The sequence below is a fragment of the Amblyomma mixtum genome, chromosome 3 (assembly GCF_055824585.1).
Source record: "Amblyomma mixtum isolate Tamu chromosome 3, ASM5582458v1, whole genome shotgun sequence".
Lineage (NCBI taxonomy): Eukaryota > Metazoa > Arthropoda > Arachnida > Ixodida > Ixodidae > Amblyomma > Amblyomma mixtum.
Genome location: NC_143014.1, coordinates 250,915,029 through 250,940,926, shown reverse-complemented (window position 1 = coordinate 250,940,926; position 25,898 = coordinate 250,915,029). Strand labels below are relative to the sequence as shown.

General features: G+C 50.1%; 1 protein-coding gene and 2 long non-coding RNA genes across 4 annotated transcripts in view; 1 reads left to right on the top strand and 2 right to left on the bottom strand.

Annotated features, from left to right (window-relative positions):
- Positions 1-4,653, bottom strand: part of LOC149354328 (uncharacterized) — a 68,618-nt gene extending 63,965 nt beyond the window's left edge. The window contains exon 1 of the long non-coding RNA XR_016291306.1: positions 4,356-4,653. This is a non-coding gene — a long non-coding RNA (uncharacterized LOC149354328). The remainder of the gene's footprint in view (positions 1-4,355) is intronic.
- Positions 1-25,898, top strand: part of LOC149354326 (hormone receptor 4-like) — a 117,525-nt gene that overhangs the window by 32,225 nt on the left and 59,402 nt on the right. The gene's annotated exons all lie outside the window — the stretch shown is intronic.
- LOC149354327 (uncharacterized) lies at positions 4,975-11,706 on the bottom strand. The gene is made up of 2 exons (XR_016289652.1): positions 11,344-11,706; positions 4,975-5,245 (listed from the first exon to the last, which is right to left on the bottom strand). It is a non-coding gene; the product is annotated as an uncharacterized LOC149354327 (long non-coding RNA).

The following is a 25,898-nucleotide window of genomic DNA, read 5'->3' as shown; positions in this document are numbered from 1 at the left end:
CCGGTGGGCGGCGCTGTCATCGCTGGCTGTACCGGCTGCATTTGGCGAACACGCGTCCGGGGCGAATATGTGGGCACATCTCGTAATTGCGTCTTTGAAACTGCATTCGCAGAAAATAAAAGGTTGTGCATGTGGTGGTCCGGGCAGAAATCACTCTCTGAGATATCTGTGTGTACACACTTTTTTTTTTTTTGCGATGAGGGGGGGGGGGGGGGGGGCGGGGGATGGCAAATAATTCACTGCTATGTAGAATACACAGTCCTTGAATATGATGAATATGAAGACAACGGTGCTGCATCATGGCATCCTAATTCACGCGAAAATTAAGTTATTCCTGCACAGCACAACGCAGGACGCGCACTAAGAAGGTGAAGTATCGCTGACACTCCCATGAGACAGCTTTGCGCATGGCGGTGTAACCGAATTATGTAGCTAGATTCCCGGAAAAAACCTGTTTAGGCAATAGTGATCGAGGCTACAAGCAGTTTTAAACCGATTCAGAAAGTACTCTCATCATACCGATTCGGTTAGCAGCTCCGCTCAGGCAGCAAGAACATAGACTACATGTCTTGAGAGGCTGTTACGCACATAAATGTGTGTGTTAAAAAAAAAAACAGTTGACCGCCAATAGCCAGTGCAGCTTCGTACGGAGCCAGACAGCTTAGTGTCCCAACTCTCGGGAAATTAGGTCACGCAGAGAACACATTCTATGCACTTGTTACGCTGCCATTGCCATTTCCCATGCGCTTCCTCCTGGACTGTTTGGTCTCTGTGTCTTGTGGATCACCAACGCGCACAGTGTAGGAGCAAGAACTACTTTTCACGAGGCCCTAGTACTGGCTTCAAGTGAAATTATTTTAATCCTCCTCCTCAGTTTAAATGTAGAATTCTTCTTCACAGCGCGATTTATGGCTTCGGCGCCTAAATGTCTCAAAATTAACCAACAATACATCTGCACCCTGCTCTCGGAGCGGTTTGGCAGGGTTCATATTCGAATGTACAACTCTCGAGGGGTTTGCCCCTCGAAGCGCTCACTGGCTGGCTGAAGCAGCGGAAGCGGATGTCCGTCAGCTGCAACGCAATGCGTAATTGGACCACGCTTCCATATATATGGACGCGATATGTATCGATTATATATCGATATCGATACCTACTTGTCGAACCGCCGGCGTTTGTATTACCTATGCACACACTCATCATGGATCGCACGAGTAGGTTGCACTAACTCAGCGTTGAACCGAAAAGGTTGCAAGCTTCGCCGAAGTGACGCAGAAGCGATTCAGCCGCGGCCCAACTGCTATAGTCTGCGCCCCAGCAACGGGAAAAAATTCAGGGGGCATTTTGTTGACCTAAAGTGCGGTGAGGCGAAAGCCTTACGCGCAGTGTTGCTGCTTGTGTCACTGATGTGTGGGTAAGATGTTAATTAAGTACACAATTGTTCGTGAATCTTAAATGCTGGAGACAGTGGAGGGCGTTTGGGAGGTATCCGTATGATTCGACGCCTTTCTGCAAACACTCTCCAGCGTCCTAGACAAGGAGAACTACATATGCGTTGGCAAGAAGTACCGTAGATGTAGTTCTCCTTGTCTAGGACGCTGGAGAGTGTTTGCAGAAAGGCGTTGGCAGAAAGCACCGTAGCTGCGCCAGACATTATATACAGCGTTTCCAACGTATATTTGCGAAGTTTATTTGGTCTTCCAAATTTGAGCCCATACGGCGGGATAACCTTTTCAGGCCTATTTGTGCAGGAGGACTGGGCCTAGAGCACCTGTACGTGAGAGAGTTGGTTTCCCGTTTCTTCTTTTTTCGTGATTGTTCCCATCCGATTATTAGAGAATTTTTGCAGGTTAACTTCATGACTCTACTTCCGAACTTAGTAGTTTCTCCCAATTTTAATGAACGCCCCCGGGAAGTTTATGCCTCCGTGCGTTTTTTGACAGTTCGGTTTTCAAATGACAACTTATATTCTGTTTCGCTCAAAAATCTGTACAGGGATTTGATATCAACGCTCTTCCCGCCCCCACTGTATCGTTCTGTGTACTTTGGGCTCATGGGTCATGATGTTTTAAAGCGAGTGCGTAAAATGCAAATTTCTCCTTGCACCAAAACATTTTTCTATAAATTACACACCGAAACTCTACATGTGAACACGTGGCTCGATAGGAAAAACATTTTTGTGTCTTCTGTAAACTGTCGCTTGTGCAATGTGCCTGAAACACTTGAACATTGTTTTATAGACTGCAAAGACGCAATTTTGTTTTGGGATGTGTTGCAGAGGACGCGACAGAAATATTTTCTCCTAAATTCCTACATTGTACGCTACCTTGTTGTTTCCCAACCTGACTCGAAACCCCATGATACGGTTCTTCTGATTGGATTTCGTAGTCTTTGGAAAACGCGCTTTCAAGACCGCAACGCTGAACCTGTCGTTTCGCCCAGAATTCATTTTAGCCGAATGTTGCTGCAGGTAACGGGCATTTACAAAGAATTGGACTTTTTACTGGATTGGTTTCCTCTCCTGATGCGCTCTATATCCTTACCGGTCTTTTAGTTCTAATATGTTTAATATCATGTTTGTGCCATGTAGGGCCTAACTAGGTTCTGTGTAAATAGTTATTCTTGTGTGTGTGTGTGTGTGCAAACACACACGCACATATGTCTATATATCCTTTCTGTACAAAACCATGTAAACAAATACCATTAAAGAAAAAAAAAAGGCAAAAGTAGCGTAGCCATTAGCACACTCGGCTGCGAAACGACAGGATGGTGGTTGAAAACCCATCGTGCACAAAGATTTTTTTTTTTTTTTTTTGCTGGTCTGACTAGAAAAAGCGTGACGCCTCTGCTGACAACCTTCTGTCGACAACGATGAGGCATTAAAGGCTTTCGCCTTAATATACTGAGGCGGAACGACTAAAATAGTTTCTTAATGAGACAAGCCCGAGGCAAACGGTGCCTAACCACCGGTAGAAACAGGTGCTTTTTCACGCACTCCTTTCGGTCTTTGAAACGTACGTCGACCCGCGCGGAATGCACGCATCCTCATTGACACCGTAGTGACTGCGGCGCGCCGCTATCGCTCCGTCCGACGCCTCCGCTCGAGTAGCAGCCGCGCGCTTATCGCTTCAAGAAAACACCGAATAGACCTTGGAGCTGCGGGGATAGTTCCGGTACTCTCGACGATACAGTACAAACAGGGCGTACGCGAAGGACTGCAAATGCCAGGCATGCCTAGGGGTCGCGTCACCGTCGCCGCACGTGCAGAGCCTTTCTCTCTTTTTTTCCTCCCTCTCGGTCATGCCTTGTCGGACGCACAGTTTTCTCCGCGATGAAACGCTTGCGGTCGAAAGACCGTTCGTTTTCATTCCGACCCAGTGAGTGCGGCGAGGGCGCAGGCTGTGCTTAGGAGGGCGGTGTTTTCTTGCGCCGGAGCATTGTCGATGGCGAAACGCGAAAGCCTCGCTGCTGCGAAGGAAGGCTTAGCGGCGCGCCGGTTTGACTGCCTTCGCGGCGGCGGCGGGCGAGGAGGGCGGCCCTTGTTTACCAGCGGCGGCGGCGGCCGTGGCGGCGGGGACCGCCGTGGGCGGAGGAAATCCCTGGCCAGGAGCTCGTCCTCGACGAACCCGCCCGAGGTCGGTGACGTCCGCCGCTCAGGGACTCGCGACGCCTCTCCGGCGCTACTCGCGCTGGCCGCCTCGTCGTCGGCCGGGATACGCCACCTGTAGACCAGCGCGCCCAACTCTGTGCGGCCCGCAGCTCTCGCCGCTTCTGCCGTCGCTGTTAGATTCGTGGTCCCGGGGCGCACATCGCAGGCGGTGCTAATTAACCGATGTTCCTTTCTTGACACCTGTCTTCAAACCTCCCGCCAAATTTCGTCGAGCATTTCAGTTTAGCGAGTCCGATCTTCTAGCATACCTCGCTATCCATTTCGTGGCTCGCGGTGCCATTAGGCTAATACCGCTGCCGTGAGAAAAAGCATGCTGCAAATCGTAACAGTTGCGTATTCTCTGGTGTCGGCTCGGTGGCGTCTAGCGAGCCCTTTTGGCACCCAAGCTATCCCAAGCGGAGGTGGGTTTCTGGGGCTAATATTATCAATGGATGGTCCAGGGTGCGGAGCAGACGCAGCTGCACAATGTTTTGTCGTTACGCTACGGATTCTGCGAACTTGTACACCGTGCGGCTACACAGTCGGTCGGCTGCGTCGAGATGGAAGCGAGACGTTAGTTACACGCTGATTGGAGCTGGTTTGCGGGGCATGGTCTGATCAGAAGGCCTTGGTGCCGGCTTTTCTGGAGGATTGGCACGTTGTAACTTATAGGTGAGCGCCAGCCGTGACAAATAGCAAAAACAAAAACCTGGGTTCGTTCTTGGGGCCACAAAAGGAGCGAACAGAGCAGCACATTGTCGGCGTCACAGCTGCGGCCGGGAGCTGGCAGCCTCGGGGCGCGTTTGACGGGCGCTACAGCTGCTGCCAGAGGTGGGTGGGAAGGGGGCAGGCCGCCGACACAAGGCCGCCTTCTGAGAAGGGCCGCGCGTGGTGTCGCGCGAGGCCTCCACCGCGGCTCGACCTTATGGCTCGACCCGCGCTGGGTGCGCTTGCGCCACGTGACTCGTCGGAAACTGGGGCTCCTGCCGGCAGCGGGGGACGCACGGAGACGGAAAGTAGGCGCGTGCGCGACTCCTCAGTTGTTGATAGCACCGAGAGGCCTCACGCCTTTCGGCGCCTGCTGACGGACGGGAGGAAAATCACCGCTGACGAAGGCGGCAGGCTTCGCAGCTTTGTTCTCGCTGGTCTCTGCTGCCAAAAATGAGGCTCATTTTCAATATCGCCACGCTGCGAAGCGAGCTTTTGTCCACTGCTCTAACTAAGCAGCAATTCTTAGCCTGAAAATATTCCTTTCGGACAAGTAGCGTTCGTCAAAGGGGATGTGTAGCTGCGCGCGCCTTGTGTTCCCTGTGTAGCACTTGGGGGAATATCAGAACACTTTTTATTGGTAGTACTGCAACGCTGCTTCCGTTAATGCGACATTCCCTTGGTGGAATTGCCTCGGCTTCTCAATCCCAGCCGCTCTTGCTGCGTGTGTGCTCCGGGCCCCGTGAAATATTCGGACACGGCTCCTGCGGCTGCACGGAGCGGCCGCGATGGAGTGACGCTTCCGGAGGTTGATGTTACCGTCACGTCGGAGCAAGTCTGCCACCTTGCCGCGTCCGCATTGATCGACAGGCAGCCCGGAACGAGCGACAACTGCATCGAAAAAGAGAAACCCTCTCGTGTCAGTAGGGGTGCGGCAAAAGTGAGGGGGATTATGCGGCTATCCACACTCTAAAAAAAAAAAAGGTAGTTGAGGTTACTACATTTTGGGGTAGCAACTACCGTCACATATATGACTACCTAGGTAGTAACTGTATGTAGTAACTGCAAGGTAGTAAGATTTACTACCTGCTGTTTAGTTGACAATGTTGTCCCTCTTTCCTTTGAGCCCCTGTAATAAAGAGTATTTTTGTTTGCATGTTGCATTTTATTAACATTTATTTATTTTATATAGGCAAACTGCTCTAGCCTGTTGAGAGGCTGTGGTAAGGGCTGGAACCCCGCAAACATGTCGCTGACAGTGACCGCTCTCTTTACTTATTAAAAAGAAATTAGATCGTATGTCCGAAAAAACACCCCAAAAGAGAAAACATTGAACATGGATGCATCTTGCAGTAAAACCAGAAGGAAAAATTAGCACAAGTCAGGCACAGTAGCTTGGGGTTGGTGAAAAAGTTGAATTAAGAAATCAAACTAAAGAATGGAACACATAGGTGCTGCGTATATATTGTAATGAAAACAAAAGACAGCGCTGGCAATTTTATTAGATTTCTTGCCATTTAGGAAACCCTTTTCATAAACATAGGGCATTGAGTAGCAGTGTCACCAGGAATGTTAGTATACATACATGTGCATATTCCGATCATCCGTTTCCAAATCAAGGTAGTAATGTATACTATCAGGGTCATAATAAGGTAGTACAAATGTAGTAACTGCAAAAAAACTTAGTAACGGCAGAAGTCACTACCTTGTTACTGCTTAATTTTCTTTTGAGGTAGTAACAAGGTCGTAGGAACATAGTGCATAGGTAGTAAGGGATAAAAAAGGTTGTAACAGCAACCGTTACTACGTTTTCACTACCTTTTTTCTAAGAGTGCAGAGCTATCTACTCTCCCACGCCCCTCCCCCGTTCCTCCTGCTTGGTGTTGGTACGTGACGCACTCGACCGCCGTTCACAGCCAGTCTAAAAAGAATGCGTCCTCTGTTAGCAAAGAACCAAAAGAGCCTGCGTGGACAGCGGTGTTACCGTGTTAGGTGTCCGGCTCTAGTCTGCGCAGTTCCTCGACGTGATTAGAAAAAAAACCTGGCTTGTTTCGGCTCTCCGGATGTCCTCAAGTCGACAGAGAGCGAAATAACGGGACAGTGCTGCCGCCCGCCCGTAAAGGCTACCACTCACCCTTGCACGATGGAGGCACTTACGTGTAGGTCTCAGGCGCGAGCTCACAGGGCCTGCTTGGTTGTTTAATGCACTTTTACGCGCCACATCGACATATTGGGCTTCAAGGCACGTCGCGGTGACGGGCACTGGATTAAGTTCGACTACCGCGGTTCTTTAGCGGGCGCTAACATCTCAGTACACCGATGTTTTTGAATTGATTGATCGGTCGAGGCTCTGGGCTCAATAGCCGAACGCCGTAACCACTTGACTACAGGGGCGGGTGAGCTCTCAAGAGAGCAACGTAGGTATTATTCCACCTGAGGTGAGGTAAGAACACTGGAAATGAGCAAGGGTTAATTTGGTGACTAGACCACTATAGATTGTTACCAAAGTGGTGGAGATTATTACTTGCCTCAATACTGATGACATGGCGGTTGCAGAACAAATTAACCTCGGCATCAAATATGAACGTGTCTTTGATGTACATTAAGCTGTCCAGAAATCGGCTATTATATAGTTCAAATTATGTGCGCATAGCATATCCTTCAGCTAAAAAAATGAGGGAGCGGCGCGCTTCCTTTGAGCCCGCTGCCAGCAGGCACGCGAATAAAGAATTTAAACCGGGAAAAGAGAAAGAAAAAAAAGCCGGCCTATTCAATTTAGAATTGAAACAAAATTGGCGAGGTTGTGCTACATAATGAAGAGAGCTTCTACCCGTCCATGCATAAGCTTAGCGATGGAAACATGTTCCTTAATAACAGACAAGACGTCACTGAATTTCGCGAAATGCACTCTACTTTGCGCTCCGCTCTTTGCCCTTAATTTTTTACCGGTTTAATTATTTCGAGCTCCGGGAGAAAAAGGGCTGCACGTCTTACTTGGCATGGTTTCTCGCAACATACATGGCAGAAAAAAAAGTGGGGGGGGGGGGGGGGGGGGGGGGGGGAGGGAGACGAAAGCAAGTTTGCCTCGAATCGTATGAAAAGTTTCCGCCACAAAGGAGGGAAACTGGGCGCGCAGCTCCGCTTTCTTTGCGCGCGCGCATCATTAAAGGGATGGTGCGCTGAAAGAGGGCTCAATCGATCAACGTCCAGCTGGTGGGGCAGCACTGCTGTAGTACCACCACCGCCACTCTCGGGCCTCAATGCCGGCGCCGCACTGCGACCGTAACAAAGGACTCCGGGCAGCACGCCGTGCATATAGCGTGCGCGGCGATATTGGCTGCGTTGATGCCACGCCCCGCGGCGCTGCTTCCGCTTGTCGTTGTCAGCGTCGGCCCGCTATTTAGCGGCGCGGGGAGGGGCACTCTTCCTCCCGGGGTCCGTCTTCTCTCTCCTCCAGCCGAGAGATGGCGCCAAAGAACAGGCTTTTTCCCTCGGCCATCGCGTCCCCGAAGACGTACTGCGAGAGCGGACGATTTTGCTTACAAATTGCCGCCCACCTTTAGCACGCGAGACTCCTCGACGTATTTCCGCCCGAGGCGGTATGTACGAAGCCAATTCTGTGGAATGGAAATTCTGGTCTGGCTGGTTGGTTCATGCTTTTGGAACTTGAGGTGACACAGTGCGAAATGACAGGACGAGCGAAAAGCGAACGTCTGACGAGACAATTTGCAAACAATCGGAGAAACTCGTAGGAATCCCTGAGCAGGGCGTTAAGTTTGCAGCGCCAAGCGCCAGCCTAAGGGCCATTTTGTGTTGACATTCAGATTTCTATATACGCAATGTTTATGACATCCAGTAGCGCACGGCGTGATTATCTTCTCGGTGGGCGTGAGGCGGTGTTGGCAAATAGCGCCGAACGATGAAGATTACAACTTGTTAAACTGTAGCCCTAAACAGCCGAGCAGGTGACCAGCCACAAAAGAATGCAGCCGTAACATAGCAACTATTGCAACGTCACAAAAAAAAAAACGACTGTTATTCTTGTTATTTTTGTTATGCTTTTTTATATTCACATGCCTTTGTATGACCGATTCACACCACTGTCCCCCCCCCTCTTATGTAATGTCCCAGACGGGATCTTTAAGGATAAATGATGATGATGAAGAAGAAGAAATCTTCACTGACAACGCATTTTTTTCGATACGTATCTAATACGCGAATAAATATCACCGGCTTTTGACCTCTGAATACCCATATGACCTTCTTCCATATCTTTTGAAACAACACAACCTTTCCAGCTTTTCAGGGGGCGTGCAAGTAGCTTAAAAATACCTTTTCGAAAATTTCTAAACCAATCTTCAAGAACAACGCAAGTTTTAGAAAAAATTCTTAACAGGTGCGGTTGTGAAACGGCTTTCAATAGGAGAACATCTCTCTAGCGACCTGACCACTGGGCCTGAAATACTCTTTTGAATCCTTACGTACACAGGGAAGCGCACTTGTCTATTGTTCATCTCACAAGGTAACTGCAGCGCTGTGAAAGGTCGAGCTCTGTCGTCCAATCAGGGCTAAGGAAGACAACGAATTGTGGAGGCCATCTGCGAAGTGGTGCGCCGCCATTTGTAAACATGACGTCCAACGAGTCGGCCGACTCTCCTGCGCACAGCAGCTGGTGCTCTTTCCTTCCCAGGGATGGAGCCACCAGTTGCGGGGTGAGAGGCACGGAGGAACACGTTTCGCAGCGCGCGCCGTTCTGAATGACTGAGATCGCCGCAGCCTTCAGAGCGCTGCGAACTATTTGTGAGATGGATTATGCACGCGCGAGTGGTGCACTGCGGAGCAAATGAATGGAAATTTTAACGCAGCTACTTTGCTAGGGGCAAGGCGCTTGAGCCTGCAAGGTTTGTATGTCTATCCGGCTGCGCTCGAGCGTAAGTATTATGTCTGGAAGTTGGTACCTGCTTTAAAATTTCGCTTCCTTTCCTCCGCAGACCACAAATGGAGCGCTCTCTTGGCGTGTGTACTCACCTCTGAAGAACTGTTCGGACTAAAACATACTTTGTGCGTACCGTCCAGACTCATTGAACTTGGATGTTTTTTGATGTGAATATTCTTTCATCTTCATTACTCAAGCATCGTGGCGGTGTTGAATGGCAGCACAAAGCGGTCGTTTGGATCAAAATTATTCCAGCGCCCAAGTGGTATTTTTATATCTCTTTTTTTGGACACGTCATACATATAGGAGCATCGCGAAGTGCCTCTCGGTGGTTTCTGTGGTGTGTCTTCGTTAGGGAGACCTGTCTGAAGATAATTTACCCAGTTGCATACGATATAGGCAAGCATAGCAGAGCAAAAGCTATTCTCGATAAATTAGACAAACGTCCTTCGCCAACTTATTTTGACGTTTACGCAACAACACGCCAGAATGCATTCATGTTTCCATTCATACAGCCAGGTGGGCAACCCCGCACTCCATTTCCAGGATTTGGTTGCAGCAGGTTGGCTTCAAAGCCGATTGGATTTCAAAGAAGCTGGCAAATTTCATGCGAAGAACACAGCTATAGGAGTTTGACACTTGAAATTCCAAAGCAAATCAGGTTACCGGGTAGGACTTTAGGCAGCTCTGATTTGACACATGTAACAATACACGCAGCACCCCTCCAACGAGCAACTCTCCACTGCAGGCCAAATTCACGGCAGCAAGTTGCGTAGCGGCATACGAAGATAGTGGATGTACAACGCTGAACTTTGAAACACTTCTGTCAGGGTGGTAGGGATCTGGCGTTGCACTCATGCTACGAGAGTACTCACAAATCTGGCACTCTGCCTCCTACCACCAACGTTCTTGCAAATCATGTTTGCGTACACATAAATGCGATGGCAAGCTCCCATCGTGCAACTCACTGCCGCGGCTCCACTCTGCGACCCCTTGGTAAAGTCGGTCCATGTGTTCCGAGACCAGCGCCCTACTTTCACAACACAGTTCTTCGTAAATGAAGCTATATGTCAATGGAGGGCTGCCCCGTCCGAAAGAAAGAAAAAAAAAAGCAGACAAATACACCACAAACAAACAGCGACTGTCCTTAGCCATCTTTTTTTTATTATTATAAAGGACCAAGCTTCACTTACAAGCCCTGGAGGGTATACACAACCCTCATTTTCTATAGCACGGGTCGCTTTTTCCCGTCTGTTCGTGTCGTGTGCGTTCAAGCGCGTTCATTCAGTCTATTACATGCGCGCTCATGCATGCACGTGCCTATAGGCGCAATCGTTGCGCCTCCTCAACACACTAGCAGAAACACGGCCGCGACGGTGACTTTTTTTTTTTGCCCTGAGTGGCTTATAGGGTTCTTTCTCGGGGTTTGTACCAAAGTGAAAATGTCTATTGCCTATGGCTAAACTGGTCGAGGTGGCAGTAATTCAGTGACTCGCATAAAGGGGAAGAAAAAAAAAAACAAACATACCAAGTGCGCCAGCATAGCGCGCTTAGGCGCGAAATTTGCGTTTCGTATTCACGTACCAGGTAAGAGCAAGTACCTCGCTGGGGGCTGGCTCCAACTGGGCGTCGCGTGTGCACTGGCGCGGCCCTTGGAGCAATTACACGACAAACGCATGTATGTTTTCCTTGCCCTGGAATCCTACTGGCATTCCTCCTCTCAGTTTCACCACTGAATAGCTCCAGGTGTGTAGTTCCATTAACCGTGCGGTTCACCAAGCTTAGCAGGCAGTGCATTAGACGAAAGAAGATGTGCGAAAATTCCAGAACTCGTGGCTTCGAAGTCGCTCGTATAAGCGTCATAAACAAACAAAAAATAAACCGGCACGAAGACTCTATAGCACGGAGAGTGAGACATCACGAGCAACGCTATAGTTACAGGGACGTGCTTTTAAACTGCAGAGCTTTCTGTCACTTCGGGGAAAACGACAGCTAAAAAATGATGCGTACTATGTGCCATTTCATCAACAATGCTAAGTAGTTGATCTCGTACCGTTTCAACTTCGTTGCTTCTCATCGCGATGGTTGCCCTCTGCCGCCTCTGCGTGCTTGCTCGCTGAAACAGCACTGCGGTATTCGCGGTTTCACAAGACTGCTAGCGTAGAAGCCATCGACCGTATCCGTGGATAGGATGTGATCGAGGAGTATTGCGCAACGACGCCCGCTGCGCTTGCTATCAGTATTGCTCCCCTGGCCGCCACACGGCGCGCGGGTTGCGGCCGCACGTGCTGCTGGTATCCTGAAGGCGTCCTCGGTGCCGTGCAATCCTCCGAGTCCGGGAGAAGCAACCTTGCTCCACCCTGGCAGCTCGAAGGCCTACCGGCGGCTGCCCGTCTCGCAGTACAGCCCCCCCCCCCCCCCCCCCCCCTCCCGTGTCGGTGCTCTCTTGGTGCTACAGTGGGGGCGACCGCAGAGGCGTCGGCGCCGCAATGCGCGCTGGGCTCCGGTGCGGCCGTCTGCGGCGTCTTCCTCCGTCCGTTTCCTGTTTACCATCGGCCGCGTTTGACGTGCGCCGAGGCGGCGGCCTTCGACGGCGACCTCGTCCGTCGACCGACGACGCCGCGGGCGACGGCCGACGTCACGCCGCTGAGTGGCGCTGACGTCACCCTGCAGCGTACGCGCCACTCATTATGATGCAACCGACACACGGCATGACGCAATGCCCGCAGGACAGTGTGCTCAGGGCTCCACGAGATCCTGGCGTTGCACGAGGCCAGCTCGGTGCCTCTCGACGCGACTGTGGAGTTGCTGCGCTCGCTGGAAAGCTTCGTGCGGAAAGGAGACTCGCTCTCCATGGCACTGGCAGCAAAGTTCGTCCCATCGTTCGTCCTGACAGTGGCGAAAAATAATTCATTTGCACTAAATGTCCGGCACAGTTATCAAGTGTTATGACTATGCCTTAGCTCGCGACGCACCCGTGTAAACAGCCAAACAACAAACGGAGACAGCGCGCTGTCGCGTGCAGCATTGATAACACCCACCCCCCGCGCGGGCGTAATGCCAGTGCGGAGCGCGATGCCCGGCAGCAGCGGCTACCTACGAGCTTCAAGAAAATACGGCCGCCGAAGTGAGCAAGAGAAGATTTGAAGCGTCCGCTGGGCAGCTAGTTATACAGTGAACAGCACGGCGTTGTTTTCAGCTGTCGCGAACGGCGTCGCACACGCACCCCACGCTTCCAAAGAAGTCACTCCGACTGTTCCACACTGAAGAAGCGGAGCTTCGGAAACCCGTTCCACCGCATACCATACACACGCGCAAGGGTGTATCCACGGAGACTCGTTAAGGCAGTGGCACTGTTCCGGGGCAAAATAAAGATGCGTCCGTGTTGAGTACGCCTCCTGGGCGTCGCAACCGCGGCAGAAAGTCTGGAGGCTGAGCGCGGCGGCAGCTTTTGCTGCGCAGTCAGTGAGCCCAGCGCAGTGTGCACAGCCGAGGACAGGTGTCGATAACGACGGGCGGACAACGTGCCCGTAACGCGCTCGGTGGGTAAATCGGACGACGGAGCGGTGCAAGGGTTTGAAAGGAGAAATCTCCTCAGCCTCTTTCCGCTGCACCAGCATTTCCGCTCTACGAAGGCAGCAACTTGCACTGCTAAAGGGCTCAGGGAAGTACGCTGCTGAAGGTAGCGCTGATAATTAACAACGAGAAGCGCCGCATGCCAGTTGTCGGCCTTCAGAAGGGCAGCGTGACGCGCCGCTGGTGGGAAAGCTCTGCGATACGCTATAGTCGGACACAACTGAAGAACGAAGCGGCCCGTCGAAGGACCTTCTTCCAGCCAATGGCGTCGGCCGATTCTCATGAGCCTGCCAGCGCGACATTGCTGGGGGTGGCTGACGAAAGGGGACAGTCCCCTCTCTTCATGGTAGGGATAGTCCCCTCCCTGCATTGTGACGCCATTGGCTGTAAGAGGGTCCTTTGACGGGCCGCTTCGTTCTTCAGTTGCATCCAACGTGGCTCGTGCCTCAAGCGATGAAAACACTAGCAACAAAGCTTCCTGAAGGGAAACCGTCCGATATCCAGGCTGAATGGTTGATAAATTTTCACTTGCTGAGGCGACAACCCACATAGGCTATGGGTGAACCGTCGTGGAGGGGTCAATAGTTTCGACCACCTGGCCTAGCGTAATGTAACTATTCTGATCTGATTTTATTTATTTTTAATTATTCCGGCTCTTCCTTGTTAGCTGAAGCGACGAGGCAGTGGGCGTGACTTGGTCTCACAGGCATCTTACAGGTCTCACCTATGAGCTTCGCACATGCGAGCTCCCATCGGTTGTTGTTCTCGTAGCTTCTCGTAACATTAGGTGAGGTAGAGTCATGGGACCCCTGATGGCTATTTGGGTGGACAGTACCTGCAGAAAGCGGCCTCATTTACGTTGTAACAAAGATATCGGCGCACCGATATTAAACAAGATTTGGCTGCCATAACACGTTATGTACAATCGTGTTTGGATCTTTCAGAGATACGTTCGCACCATATATAGTGTCGTGTGGGGTCGGGAAAACGCCGAGTGTTACAGAGTTACTTGTAGGAGGATTAAATTCAGCGCTTGTAGATTAAAGCCTCGTCATTCGCTGTCGGCCACTTAGTGATTAACGCTAAGTTCACAACAGAGTTGTAAAACCGTTCAAAAAGTCTCGTTCTCTCCCAAAAACGTGAAACAAATCAGTAGAAGTCTGAAGACCCCGTGCCGAAATTCTTCGCTCCGTGTCTGAGCTCTTGCTCCGTTATGCCTCGCCATATAAGCTCACCTATGAGGAGAAGCTCGCTGCAAAGGAAGGAAGAAATGATGTACACTGAGCACTTTTTTTTTTTTCCCCGAATTCCTTCCTCGCGTTGGTCCCTCGGGCTACCTGGGCTGCTTCTGGAGCTGTGCTGGCTTTTCTGTTTGATGCGAACGTAAGTTTGCTTTTGTAAGTGACCTTTTTCATCTTTTGTTTTCTAGGAATTTCATTCGGTTGACACCTTATTTTCTCCTCAATACTTCCTTATAGTTTTGTGCTTCGGATAAGGCTCTCCCGCAGCTACAGGGTGACCGCTCGTGTACGCTTAACGTGTCCTGACCCGCTGTTGACTTCAGACGCCACTTCGTTCCGACACACGTACAAAGCTATCAGTCGACGAGATCTATATGGTGGGACGAAACTAACCTCCAAACGGGACAATTTATCGGGGCAGCGTTCCGAGATTCGCAGGTTTTGAAGAAAACTCCGCAGCAGTTTGATCCCTACGAGCGGGTTCCATGCCGCAGGAACAAGAAGCCGGATCGTTCAGCGCCGCCGAAGAGAATCTGCTCTACGCTGCCTTCGTACTGGGTCCAGTGAGCGATATACTCTCAGACAGTCTGCTCCAGTACCCAATCATCGAGGACCTTCTATATGGCGTCGTGAAATAGCCGCACGTCATAGAACTCCTAAAGTTATAGCTCTGATCGAAAAGAGAAGTCGGCGACGAGCCGAAGCCATTCGGAAGCAACGACACTATACTGGAAGCCGACTAGCGCACGACTCCGCCGATGGCGCGCTGTATAGGCGTTCAGAAAACAGGGTCACGCACACACGCGGGGCTTCTCTCACAGGACACGCATCTCTCTGGCTTCGTCTGCAAAGTTTGTCAGCAGTGAACACGATAACGCACTCTTTCCGGCGATTGAGAAAAGTTTAAACGCTGACCGGTTCGGCAAACTGCGATCCGCGGGAACGAAATTTCTCTGCCGAAAAAAATGCCGACAAAGTTCGGTCGAATAGCGATAAGGGTGAACATTTCGCGTCAAGAAAAGAAAAGAAGCTCACGCAAAGTCTTTCAGTACCCAGAACTCGTGCATCGTAGTTCATTCAACGACACGCAACGCAATTACTTCAATATCATGCTCACTTCCGGCATCATTTAGTAATTTCAGCCTAGCAGAATGATGTTTTGGCGTCAACTTTCATGGTTGCTTGGTTAACTGCGCGCGTGACAGGTAGGAGACAAATAGTGAGGCAAGTCATACGGCTGCTTTGATTAAGGGATCACATCAGCACTGCTGCCTTGCACTCGACGTTGCCGCGCTAACAGTATAACGCCGCGAACAAACTGAAAAGACGGGCTTGAAGCTGAGATCTCGCTAGATTCTCTTACTCTGGGCGAATAAGCGATGGAGTGAGCGGGGTTAACTTGACTAACCAAATAATAGAGAGGAAAAAGAATGTACGATAACGCTTGAAAAACAAAAATCTTCTTGTCTAGAGGCCCAGTGACCGGAATGAAAAGACTGTCCGAGCTAAGGTCGACGTTTACCCTCGCTTCCTGCTGCGTGAAGAGTCCGGCGTACCCGGGCTTCGCAAGCGCGCACCTGAAGCGACGCAAGCGGCAGCTCATTAGCGCCTCCTTCTCGAGGAGCCCGAAGGAGCGAACCCGACGGCGCGGCGACTGGCGCGCTGCATGCCGCGGAATCGCGACGCCGCTCGAGCGCCTTGGAGAGAAGTAGCCCCTCAGTGATGGACAGTTCCGATGGACCGTTTCAGCTCGCGACGAAGAAGAAGCAAGAGGAAAGGCGCTCATTCATCAAAATGCCATCGGCGCTCGCGCAGACTGCGACGACCCCCGTGCCAAGGCTTCCCGGCGCCGGCGTCCTTCACTCCGCTGACCCTGTTCGCTCGGCGCCACTTGCGCCGCTGCGCCCGGACGCCCAGCAGCGCTCGCTTTCGCCACTGCTCTGCGGCGCGGACACTCTCGCGTTCGCCGTTCCGGGCCACGGCGCCGCTTCCGTCCAGTCTCGCTCCCTGCCACGAAAGGGAGACACAACCGCTTCTCGCCACTGGGCTGTCACTCACTGCTCTGGTGAGGAAAGGCGCGGATCTGGGCTGCTCGAGCAAGCTGGAGTGCTCCCAGATCAACCCCGGAGGCGGGGAGCTGCTACAGTACTAATCTGTCGCGGATGTGAGGCAAGCTTCAAGTAAAGGTGGAATCTCGTTAATGCTCGCTCACTTCGCTCCAACTTCCACTCTATTTGACGTCAACTCTACGCGTATGACTGAAAGGGAGCTTGGTCATGCTCCTCTTAGTTCGAACTCTCAACACATCGAAGAAATTTTCGGGCTCCTTCGGGTTCGAATTATCTAGATTCAACCGCATCACGCTGTGCTTCTAATGTCTCTCCGCCGAACCTATGCGCAAGATCTAAGTAACTAAAGAGAGGTGACTAGGTCCAATGCAACCATCTGCTTTTTGTTTCTGAAACGAACCACGTACAGCAGTCAGTTTTTTTAATTTTTATTAGACTTGGGCCACCGGAAGGAAAATCAGGGCATGAAGACCACCCATGCCAAACTGGCCAACCTCAATGACTTGATGGTCGAGCACATACAAATGTTTTGGCTGCAGAGACCCATAAAAAGACAATAGTTTGGTTTATTGGGGTTTAACGTCCCAAAGCAACTCAGGCTGTGAGGGAAGGCGTAGTGAAGGGCTCCGGAAATTTCGACCACCTGGTGTTCTCTAACGTGCACTGACATCGTACAGTACACGGGCCTCTAGAATTTCGCCTCCATCGAAATTTGGCCACCGTGGCCGGGATCGAACCCGCGTCTATAAAAAGGACAATAAAGAAAGACTACAACGGTTATGAGGAAAGAGAGACGGGGGAAGGCGATCTTAGACCGGCGTTAACGCTCGCAAAAAAAAAAACAAAAAACAAAAACATTAACAATATGCGTGAGTAGGCATACTAGTAGGCATATGCGTGAGTAGGCGTGAGTAGGCATACTGTCGATGTCTGGGCGGGTGTATAAGCCGGAAGCGTAACAGTATGCGGCAACTTCCGCTGCCCATGTTACCAACAACGTCATATACGCAGCATATGGTTCAAACATCATCATCACGTTTTCTCCACTCAGCATCATCATCAGCCTAACTACTTCCACTACAGGACAAAGGCCTGTTCCATATCCGTCTATCACCCCTGCCCTATGCCGGCTGCCGCCACATCATACCTGCAAAGTTTCTGATCTCAACCGTCCGCCTGATGGGAACGTACGGCAGGTTTAAACGATGGAATCCTCCCGGGCCACACGAATACAGTGGTAGTTCTCACACCACAGCGAAAAATACAGCTCCACAGGGCAAGCTGCGTGGTGCTAGGAACGAGAAAGGACTTTTGGACTCGGAACAGACAAATAACGTGTACCACGCACTTCAAAGGAGAAGAATGTGACGTTCATATACTACAGGGCCTGACAGCTAACAAGTGGAGAGAAACGGGTTCGACTTGCTCGGAGTGACATGTAGAGGCCGCAAAGAACGTGAGAAGCGCTATCGAAAAAATTCGGCAGATACTTATGACGGCAGACTTAGAAAGAACGCCAAACGAGACAGACCTCTCTGGAATGTTTCCTTTGGAAGGCTGCTTACGTGTGAGAATGCGAAAGCATTAAAGTGCCGAGTCATGCTACGTTGCAGAATTACTATGGGTCATGAGTCATTACTATGATGACTGCGGGGCATGACTATGCAGAATGTACAGTTGCCGTCAAAAGTAAATGGAATCTAGAAGAGTGCGGTGAGGGGCTAGTTGGTACGACATTATGAGAACAAAAAGTAACTGCGCAAAAGGACGGGACAAGAGAAAGAGAACCACACGGGACAAACGCAGACTGACAACTGATTTATTCCACCAACTCCTCTTTCCTTCAGCAGCAAAGCGCATGCGCACCAACCACAAAAACAAAAAACAAGCGATAAGTGCATTAGCGATGCTTCAGTACACCTGTACCGCAAGGAGTTCGAGTTCCTTGATTCCACGAGATGAGTGTCGCTTCTGTTTTTTGTTTTTGTGGTTGGTGCCCATGCGCTTTGCTGCTGAAGGAAAGAGGAGTTGGTGGAATAAATCAGTTGTCAGTCTGCGTTTGTCCCGTGTGGTTCTCTTTCTCTTGTCCCGTCCTTTTGCGCAGTTACTTTTTGTTCTCATAAAGTAAATGGAAGGCGACTTTGTAAAAAAAATTTAATTTCTTTAAATCCAAAGCATAATGGTCCATGTTTGTTAGTGCAAAGTGCAATTCGCACAGTCACAATTAATCTGCACATATGTATTCAAGGATGCATGAATTGAGCGGGCAATGATTAAATTTTGTTAATATTGCCTTCCATTTACTTTTGACAGCACCTGTACATCTCTATATACCTTACATTACTTCACTTGTAAAGGGCGGAGTCATGGTACGTCGCAGAATTATTATGAGTCTAAGTATGACTACGCGTCATGACAACGAATACTTTGCTCAGACTCTATAAGTCTTGCCTTACGTTACTTGTAAAGTGGCTGAGTCATGCTACGTTGCAGAACGATGGAGTCAGGGCTATAATTATAGTCATGACTAGCATGCTTTGTGCAGTCTATACACTTTACTTGCAAGGTGCTGATTCATGCTGCTTTGCAGAAACGGACCGGCGTCGGTAAAGCGACCCATTTGCTAATGCATTAGCATTAAAAGGGTGAGCGCAAGCGGAAATGTCGACCGCAGTCTGTCAGTAGCCAGTCGCAGGTGGTCCAGCTGCAACGGTAGACAGATGCCGACCTGCCCACCGGGTTACAAACGATGACTGTGTACTCTACCGCTACCTCCTCTAAAACGATCAATAATTGATCCAGGATGATTTAAACCTAATCCAAACTCGGTGTTCAAAATGGCTCATGGCGTTGAATGCAGCCACATATAAATTCATGCACGTGTCCCGTAAACGGTCTAACCTACTCTTCTAATACTCGCTAAACATGACCGAGCTATCTGAAGTTGCATCTTATAGGTATCTCTACATCGAAATAACAGGCAATCTTAACTGGTCTAAACACGTCGTGACACTTGCTACAAGCATTTCTAAATTCATAGGTTGCATTAAACGATCCCTCACACTTTTTGCGCCCACGGCTAGACTAATCGCATATGAAACATTCATCCGCACTAAACTTGAATATGAATCGACTATATGGAACTCCCATCAAGAATACCTCATCCAGGCGTTAGAGGTGGTACAAAATCGAGCAGCTTGTTTTATAGCATCCCAGTATGATTCCCGACTTTGCTTACTAACATCAAAACTTCCATTGATCTTACTCCACTGGCAGCTGGTCGTAAGATAGCAAGACTGTGCCTATTTCATAAACCACACGACGTTTGTTCAATTGCCTAAGTGTACAGCGCATTCATGGTTCATCGAACGCTTTCGATAAATCATTTTTGCTTACTGCCATAGCGGAGTGGAACGCACTTCCCGACGACGCGCTCAATGAAAGAAACCCTGTAAAATTTAAACAGTTATCGTTAGACTATTTCTCTTCACAGTTCCTGTTATAAGCCCTTTTATTACCTGTTTATTGCATTGTTTCATTTCCATATCTCATAGTGTCAACTACTGTGAGAACTTGGGCTTACTATTTATTTTTATGCAATTCATCTTTGTTAATTTTTTCACTCGTTATTACCAACTTTTATCCCCTCCCCCCTCCTTAAGTAATGTATACTACCTCGGATATAACAAACTTAAGTGTGCCAACCTCGGATATAACGAACGTTTGAATGCTAACGCATTCGAATGATCCACCGAGGATCGCCTAAGTTTCTTCTAGAGGGACACATGCATCATACATCGTAGCAAATCGCATCAGTCAGCCAGTCAGTCAGTCGGTCGGTCGGTCGGTCGGTCGGTCGGTCGGTCGGTCGGTCGGTCGGTCGGTCGGTCGGTCGGTCGGTCGGTCGGTCGGTCGGTCGGTCGGTCGGTCGGTCGGTCGGTCGGTCGGTCGGTCGGTCGGTCGGTCGGTCGGTCGGTGACCAGTCGTGTCGCTGACCAGTCGTGTCAAAGCTTCAATCCGAAAAATATGTTTGAACAAGATACAAGCGCGCGCGCCACCTGCCTCACGCGCGGGCAATTAGACCATGTCCAACTGTCCGAACGCGCTGTCTGGATGGCGGGCAACAGCGATCGGCCGCGGGTGATTGTACGCCGACCAGAGAAATGGTTCTCTATACCAGCAAACGATGCCACATAAGCTTGGCAGTCCATATCACACTGTAGCATCATTTGTACAGCGCCCACTGCATTGCCAGAAATGTGTGCAGAGCAGCGTCAAACAATTAATAAATTAATCAGGCATTTAAAACTAAGTAGATTCTGAATGCAACCTTTAATTTGAGCTTCGCAAATTTCGAAGTGATTTTGCGTGTACGCTCGGTAGATTTAACGGAGAGTTACTGCATACGACTAGACATTTGAAAGCAAGCTCGCCGCAGAACCAAACAAGCCTCGAGATCGCGCCCGGCTTGTACTCATACACGGTTTCCCATGTTTTGTCTTGCCTCACGGAAAGCCCGAGCGCAGGTTCTGAGCTAGGCCGTATTAGTTTCGCTTAATGCCGCTGCTAAGGGCCAACCAAGCCACGCAGACTAGGAGCGCTTGCCATATCTGAAACCGGAACACTTTGGTCACAAGCAGACGGGAACTGCAAAAAGGGGTGTTCACAACCGGGAGGCTGTGGGAATCGCTCTATAAAACGCGCATGGCCTTCCAGAATGCTGAAAGTATGTGCTGCGCTGTTGCAGCACACCGGCTATGTGTGGCACCAAAACGCAGACGCACCTGGACCTTGCGCAGGAAATGTGTAACAGTATACGCGAAGTCGCGAGCGGGCCACCAACGTCTTCACTGGCGCGCCTGGTATGCGGCAGCGACGACCTTGGGGTCCGTGAAGGGGAACGTGCCAAACATCGCTGCTGCTGGCCGGTCGCGTCACGGGAATTTCTCCGCGAGAGCCCTTTCTGAGGGGACCGCTTTATTCGCGGCGGTCTTGAAATTACATAATACATAATTCACAAGTCGGCAACCAGAAACCAGGCTGAGGACACGTATACGGATTATCTTCCATTGGGTGTTTCACTTAGTACTTCGTGGCAAAAAAGAAAAAAAGTCGGCAAGCGTTGTGTAATTAGACCCAGAAAAAAAAAAGGTTTACAAAGCGCGCCGGATTTTCAGCCGATGGAATCAACTTGGTGGCCAAGGCGTGCGGTGGCCGCGTTCCGACGGAGGCGAAACGCGAAGTCGCCCGAGTGCTGCGCGGTGTATGTGCTTGTTAGAAGAACAACTTCCGGTCGACATTAATTCGGAGCCCTGCACTGTATGGTTACTTTTATTCTCCATGCTTCATCCCTGTCCTCACAGCACGTTTCGGGCGTCCACACTGAGATAATTAATGTGCCTTTCCTTTCCTCATAGCTATTATAACTATCAATAAGGCTTGTGACATCATGAAAGCACACGGGGAGGTCCCAATACAGTGAGGAACACTGACCGACCAGAGCAGGGGACCCGCTGGCGTCGTCCTTAGGCTGAGCACCATGTATGCCAAAACTCACTCGAACGCGAAGGCGGCAAGCAACGAGCGGCGCCCCAGCACGAAGCATTGTGACCGTGGCGTCAGTGTCGCTTGCTTCGTCACTCGGTTCTGCATCCACGGATAGCCAAGAAAATCTCGCTCGTCGTCCGGATATCCCACCGGGATTAGCCAATCAGACCTTTACTCGCCTTTTCCAGTCTGCTACATAGCTCCTCCCCCGAGATCTGTCTTCGCCTCAACAAGCCTGTTCGTCGTGGTCATCGGCGTTGCTGATGCACCACCGGCGTAGAGAAAATATTTCATGTAGCGTAGCTGTGAGGCAGCCCCGCAATATTTGAATAAAGAGAACAATTTACCCCTCAGTAACAGAGGGTAAAGAACATTTGGAGCAGACTATGAGCGGGTGCACTGCAGGGTGAGGTGCGTGTTGACCAGCGAGTACGGGAGCTCGATTCACAGAGCCGCTGCGCAGTCGTATAGGTGCAGAATCACCCGCAGCATGTTCTCACTCGCATATAGTTTACTCACTTACAAGCATATCAAGGTGACAATTCACGAGACTGCTTACTAAGACGGGTTGCTCAGGCGCCGTAACCGCTGTGCACATCGCTGGTGCTCGCCGCCTGCTGCCTTGGCAGCATGGGGTCTGCCCACTGACAGAGAATGACGGCGGACGTCGCGTCGCTCTCATTTTCGCGCACATGGGGCGCACTCGTCAAGGAGTTACGGGAGGCGTCTCAGCGACACGATCGAAACAGTGCAAGGGACGAGAAGGTGCGGGAACAAGTCGTTAGTTGGCGCTTCGGCCTGTGCCATCTCGTCGATGTCCCGTCACTAGCGATGATTTAATGACGTCATAAACAAATCAACTGGCCCAGTAGCAGTTTTTCATTCAGTTAGCATCTCAATGAACGGCATACCACTGACAGTCGAGGACATGTGATTAGAGCTTGACATCAGTGAACATGGTGGATGGCGCGAGTGGGGCTGCCTGTATACTGGGCGTATGAGTGTGCCGACTTTCCGGTGCGACAGGCGCATTCAGCACCGGGAACTGAGCTTGAAAGACATTAAGTTGGAGCATAGATGTCACACGCGACTTGACACCTCCCAGCGGCGAGTCTGTTAACGTACACGCAAACATGACTGCAGAATGGCAGCCGACGTCATCGTTGCGCACTCTGATGACCGGATGATCTGAGCCCAGCGAAGCCAAACCAAGAACGCCGTTAGCACGAAACAGATCGCAGACAAGCATCGAACGTGTTCAGTGACAAGCGTACGGTCTCGCGGTAAGACAAACCGGCAAGTAGTAGAAATGGGATCAAGGCGCCCAACTTCCGCTATAGCTGCTGCGTTATGCATAAAGACCAGCGACAATGACTGAACCAGAGCTATTCATCATGCATGGCTCCCACTTGTACAGGTGCGGGCATAGGTAAGCGGAGCACGCTGTGCTGTTCTCAACGCAATACCGTCTTCCCTAGCAGAAATTAACAATGATAACAGTAACAATGATACTTTGCCCATGAGAGACCGCAGTGACGACCACTAGAAGCATGCAGGTACCTAGCTTCCTAATTTGAATTAGGCAACGGGTGAATAAAAAAATATTCGAAAGCAATAGCGTGCTCATTTTACTTTTCTCCTCACCTGTACGTTTGACTGTATGACCGAAGCGACTAAAGTGGCGGCCCGTTAATGCTCAAATACACTGGGACGCGAGATCAAAACGAGCACATGTCAGTGCTTCTGACATGGAAAACGTCACGCAGAGCCAAACATTAATGAGAGAATAAAGTTTTCGGTCTCTGATGGTGTCCTGACAGTGGTCTACTTCTGTCCGGACCTACAAGGCTCAAGGGCCACCTGAGCCGCGCCACACCGCCAGTCCTATGGGCTGCCCCCCCCCCCTCCCCCTTCCCCCGACAACAACAGGAACGAGATGGTCTGGCGCAATGCGTGGTCCAGCCAGCAAGCGCAGATATAATCAAACTGAGATTCAGTCACGCGTCGATGACTGGTAGATCCTGCTAGACAGATCTGGAGCAGGCTGAACTGAAACAATTTAAGACAAAGCGAGCGACGAACTATTACAGCAACAGCTTAACGTATATTGCAGATGTTCGCGGCAATGAAGGGGCAGAGAAAAGGAAACAACAGGATCGCATGGCTGTTCAAGATACTGAAGCAAAGCGCAGTTCTACGTTATAGCCATTGTCACCTCAGAGAAAACGGTGTCCATTAATCTGAAACTGTTATCGTAATATGCGCTGAATCACGCGCCAATGTAACGAACATAAGGGGAAAAAAAAGAGCCCTATTCCCCTCAGGAGCTTGTTTGCAGTTGTAGGGTGCAGCTTTTACGAGCACAAAAGCAGTATTAATACCGCGCAATGGTTTCGTTCAACCTCACCTGTATGTGCGGCTGTTTCACAGGCGAAATACATTTGCAAATTTTCGTCGGGAACATCGTTCCTCCACAAACCCTACCTTTCGCAACACGGGTCATCTGCCAATGCAGCTACTACTCAAGGTCATCGTGTCTTATACCTATACAGCAAGCGGCACTAAAACGTGTGCACTCGGCGTCATCCTTGTGCACAGCGCTCGAGCAGTGCGCATCAGACAAACATATGGCAGGCAATGGCTGATGGCTCTCGGGCAAAGTGCTCGCCCCCACCTGACTTGCAGCTGTAGGTGGCTCTTCTTTCAAGCAAGGCTTAACTTTACAACTTACCTGATATGCGGCGGCGTTCCGCTTTCTTGGCACGCCAGTGCGCCGTTAGAGCGCTCACAAGTGAGACGCGGGCCGCGGTGTGAGCCACCAATTCTGGTATGGGGTTTGTTGGTGCTTCCACTGGCTCCGATGAAGAGCTCATATCGAACCTGCTCGCTCGGAGTCGGACGATTTGAGTGACAAGTGCAAGACATAATCTCGTGGACTACTAGCTGTCATTTTGCTGGCGCGAGGGCCAGTCGTCATATCCGCTTTAGTTATCGATTCACAAAGCTCTACAACGAAAAGCCCACCCTAAAGCGCAACTCGAGAACGAAGCGGGAAATGTCTCTCAAGGAAGCCCTGCAGCCAATGGTGTCGAGCGGTTGTCATGACATCGCTGGTAATCCGGTTAATCTGTGGTTAATCTTCTTGCGCCTCCCAGCCCTCGGGATGTCACGCTAAAAGGCACCAGGGAATCAACCATGACGTCACTGGAGCCGGTCGAGGCCACTGGCTGGAGAGCCTCCTTTGAGGGGCATTTGCCGCTTCGTTCCTGAACTGTACCCGACTACAGACGCGTCAGAAAGTTTGAAAGAATGTTTTATTATTTTTTTAATTAAAAATACTGCAAGCGTACCATGGCCAAGCAGGACAGGATATAAGGAAAACCAAGGCTTGACGAAATCTTGTCAAACATGTCCTTTTGTCCGTCTTTTGTCCTTTTGGTCGGCGTTATTCCTTTCACTTCACAGGACAGCATTAGGTATTTCGTTCGCGAATTACATATGTGGGCAGTTACCTGTGCATGTGGCTACCGAAATATTCTGGAATGCATCAACCAAGTGCACTCTGTGTTTGTATATGTCAACTCTGGGACCATGGCGTGGTTTGGTGTGCGTAGTTTTATGTATGTTATGTGTGGGGGTACTGATAACTGTTTCCATAAATTGGCTTCGGTATGCGGATTAACCAATGAATTAGGTATGACCTTCACATCTGTACGCAGGGTGTTTTACCTAACACTTTCAGCAATGTTAACAAAAAAAAACATATTTACGCAAGCGATTTCCTTCAACACAGTATTGTCGCTGGTGGTGGACATCAAAAAAACTTTGTGGACGCTTCAGTCATCTAAACGACAGCATTAAATTCACATTTTATTGCAGCTCCTTATACAGCTTTGTGTGTGTTTGCGTCAGTTTCTTTTCAATTGTCACTCCGTCAACCACCACATTCGGAATGCTAGCTGTAGTGGCAGGTATCCGCTATGTTCTGACGGTTACTACATTTGCGTATATTACTTTCTTCTTAATTTTATTTTAATTTTTTACATTCTTTATTGAACTCAAGTACTTAATTCATCTACCTCCATTTCTTTCGGGTATAGTCTTTTGCTGTATTTTCATCCATGTTCGATGTCGAAATTCCATCCATTGGAGTCGTTTTGGGTACAATTTCTTCT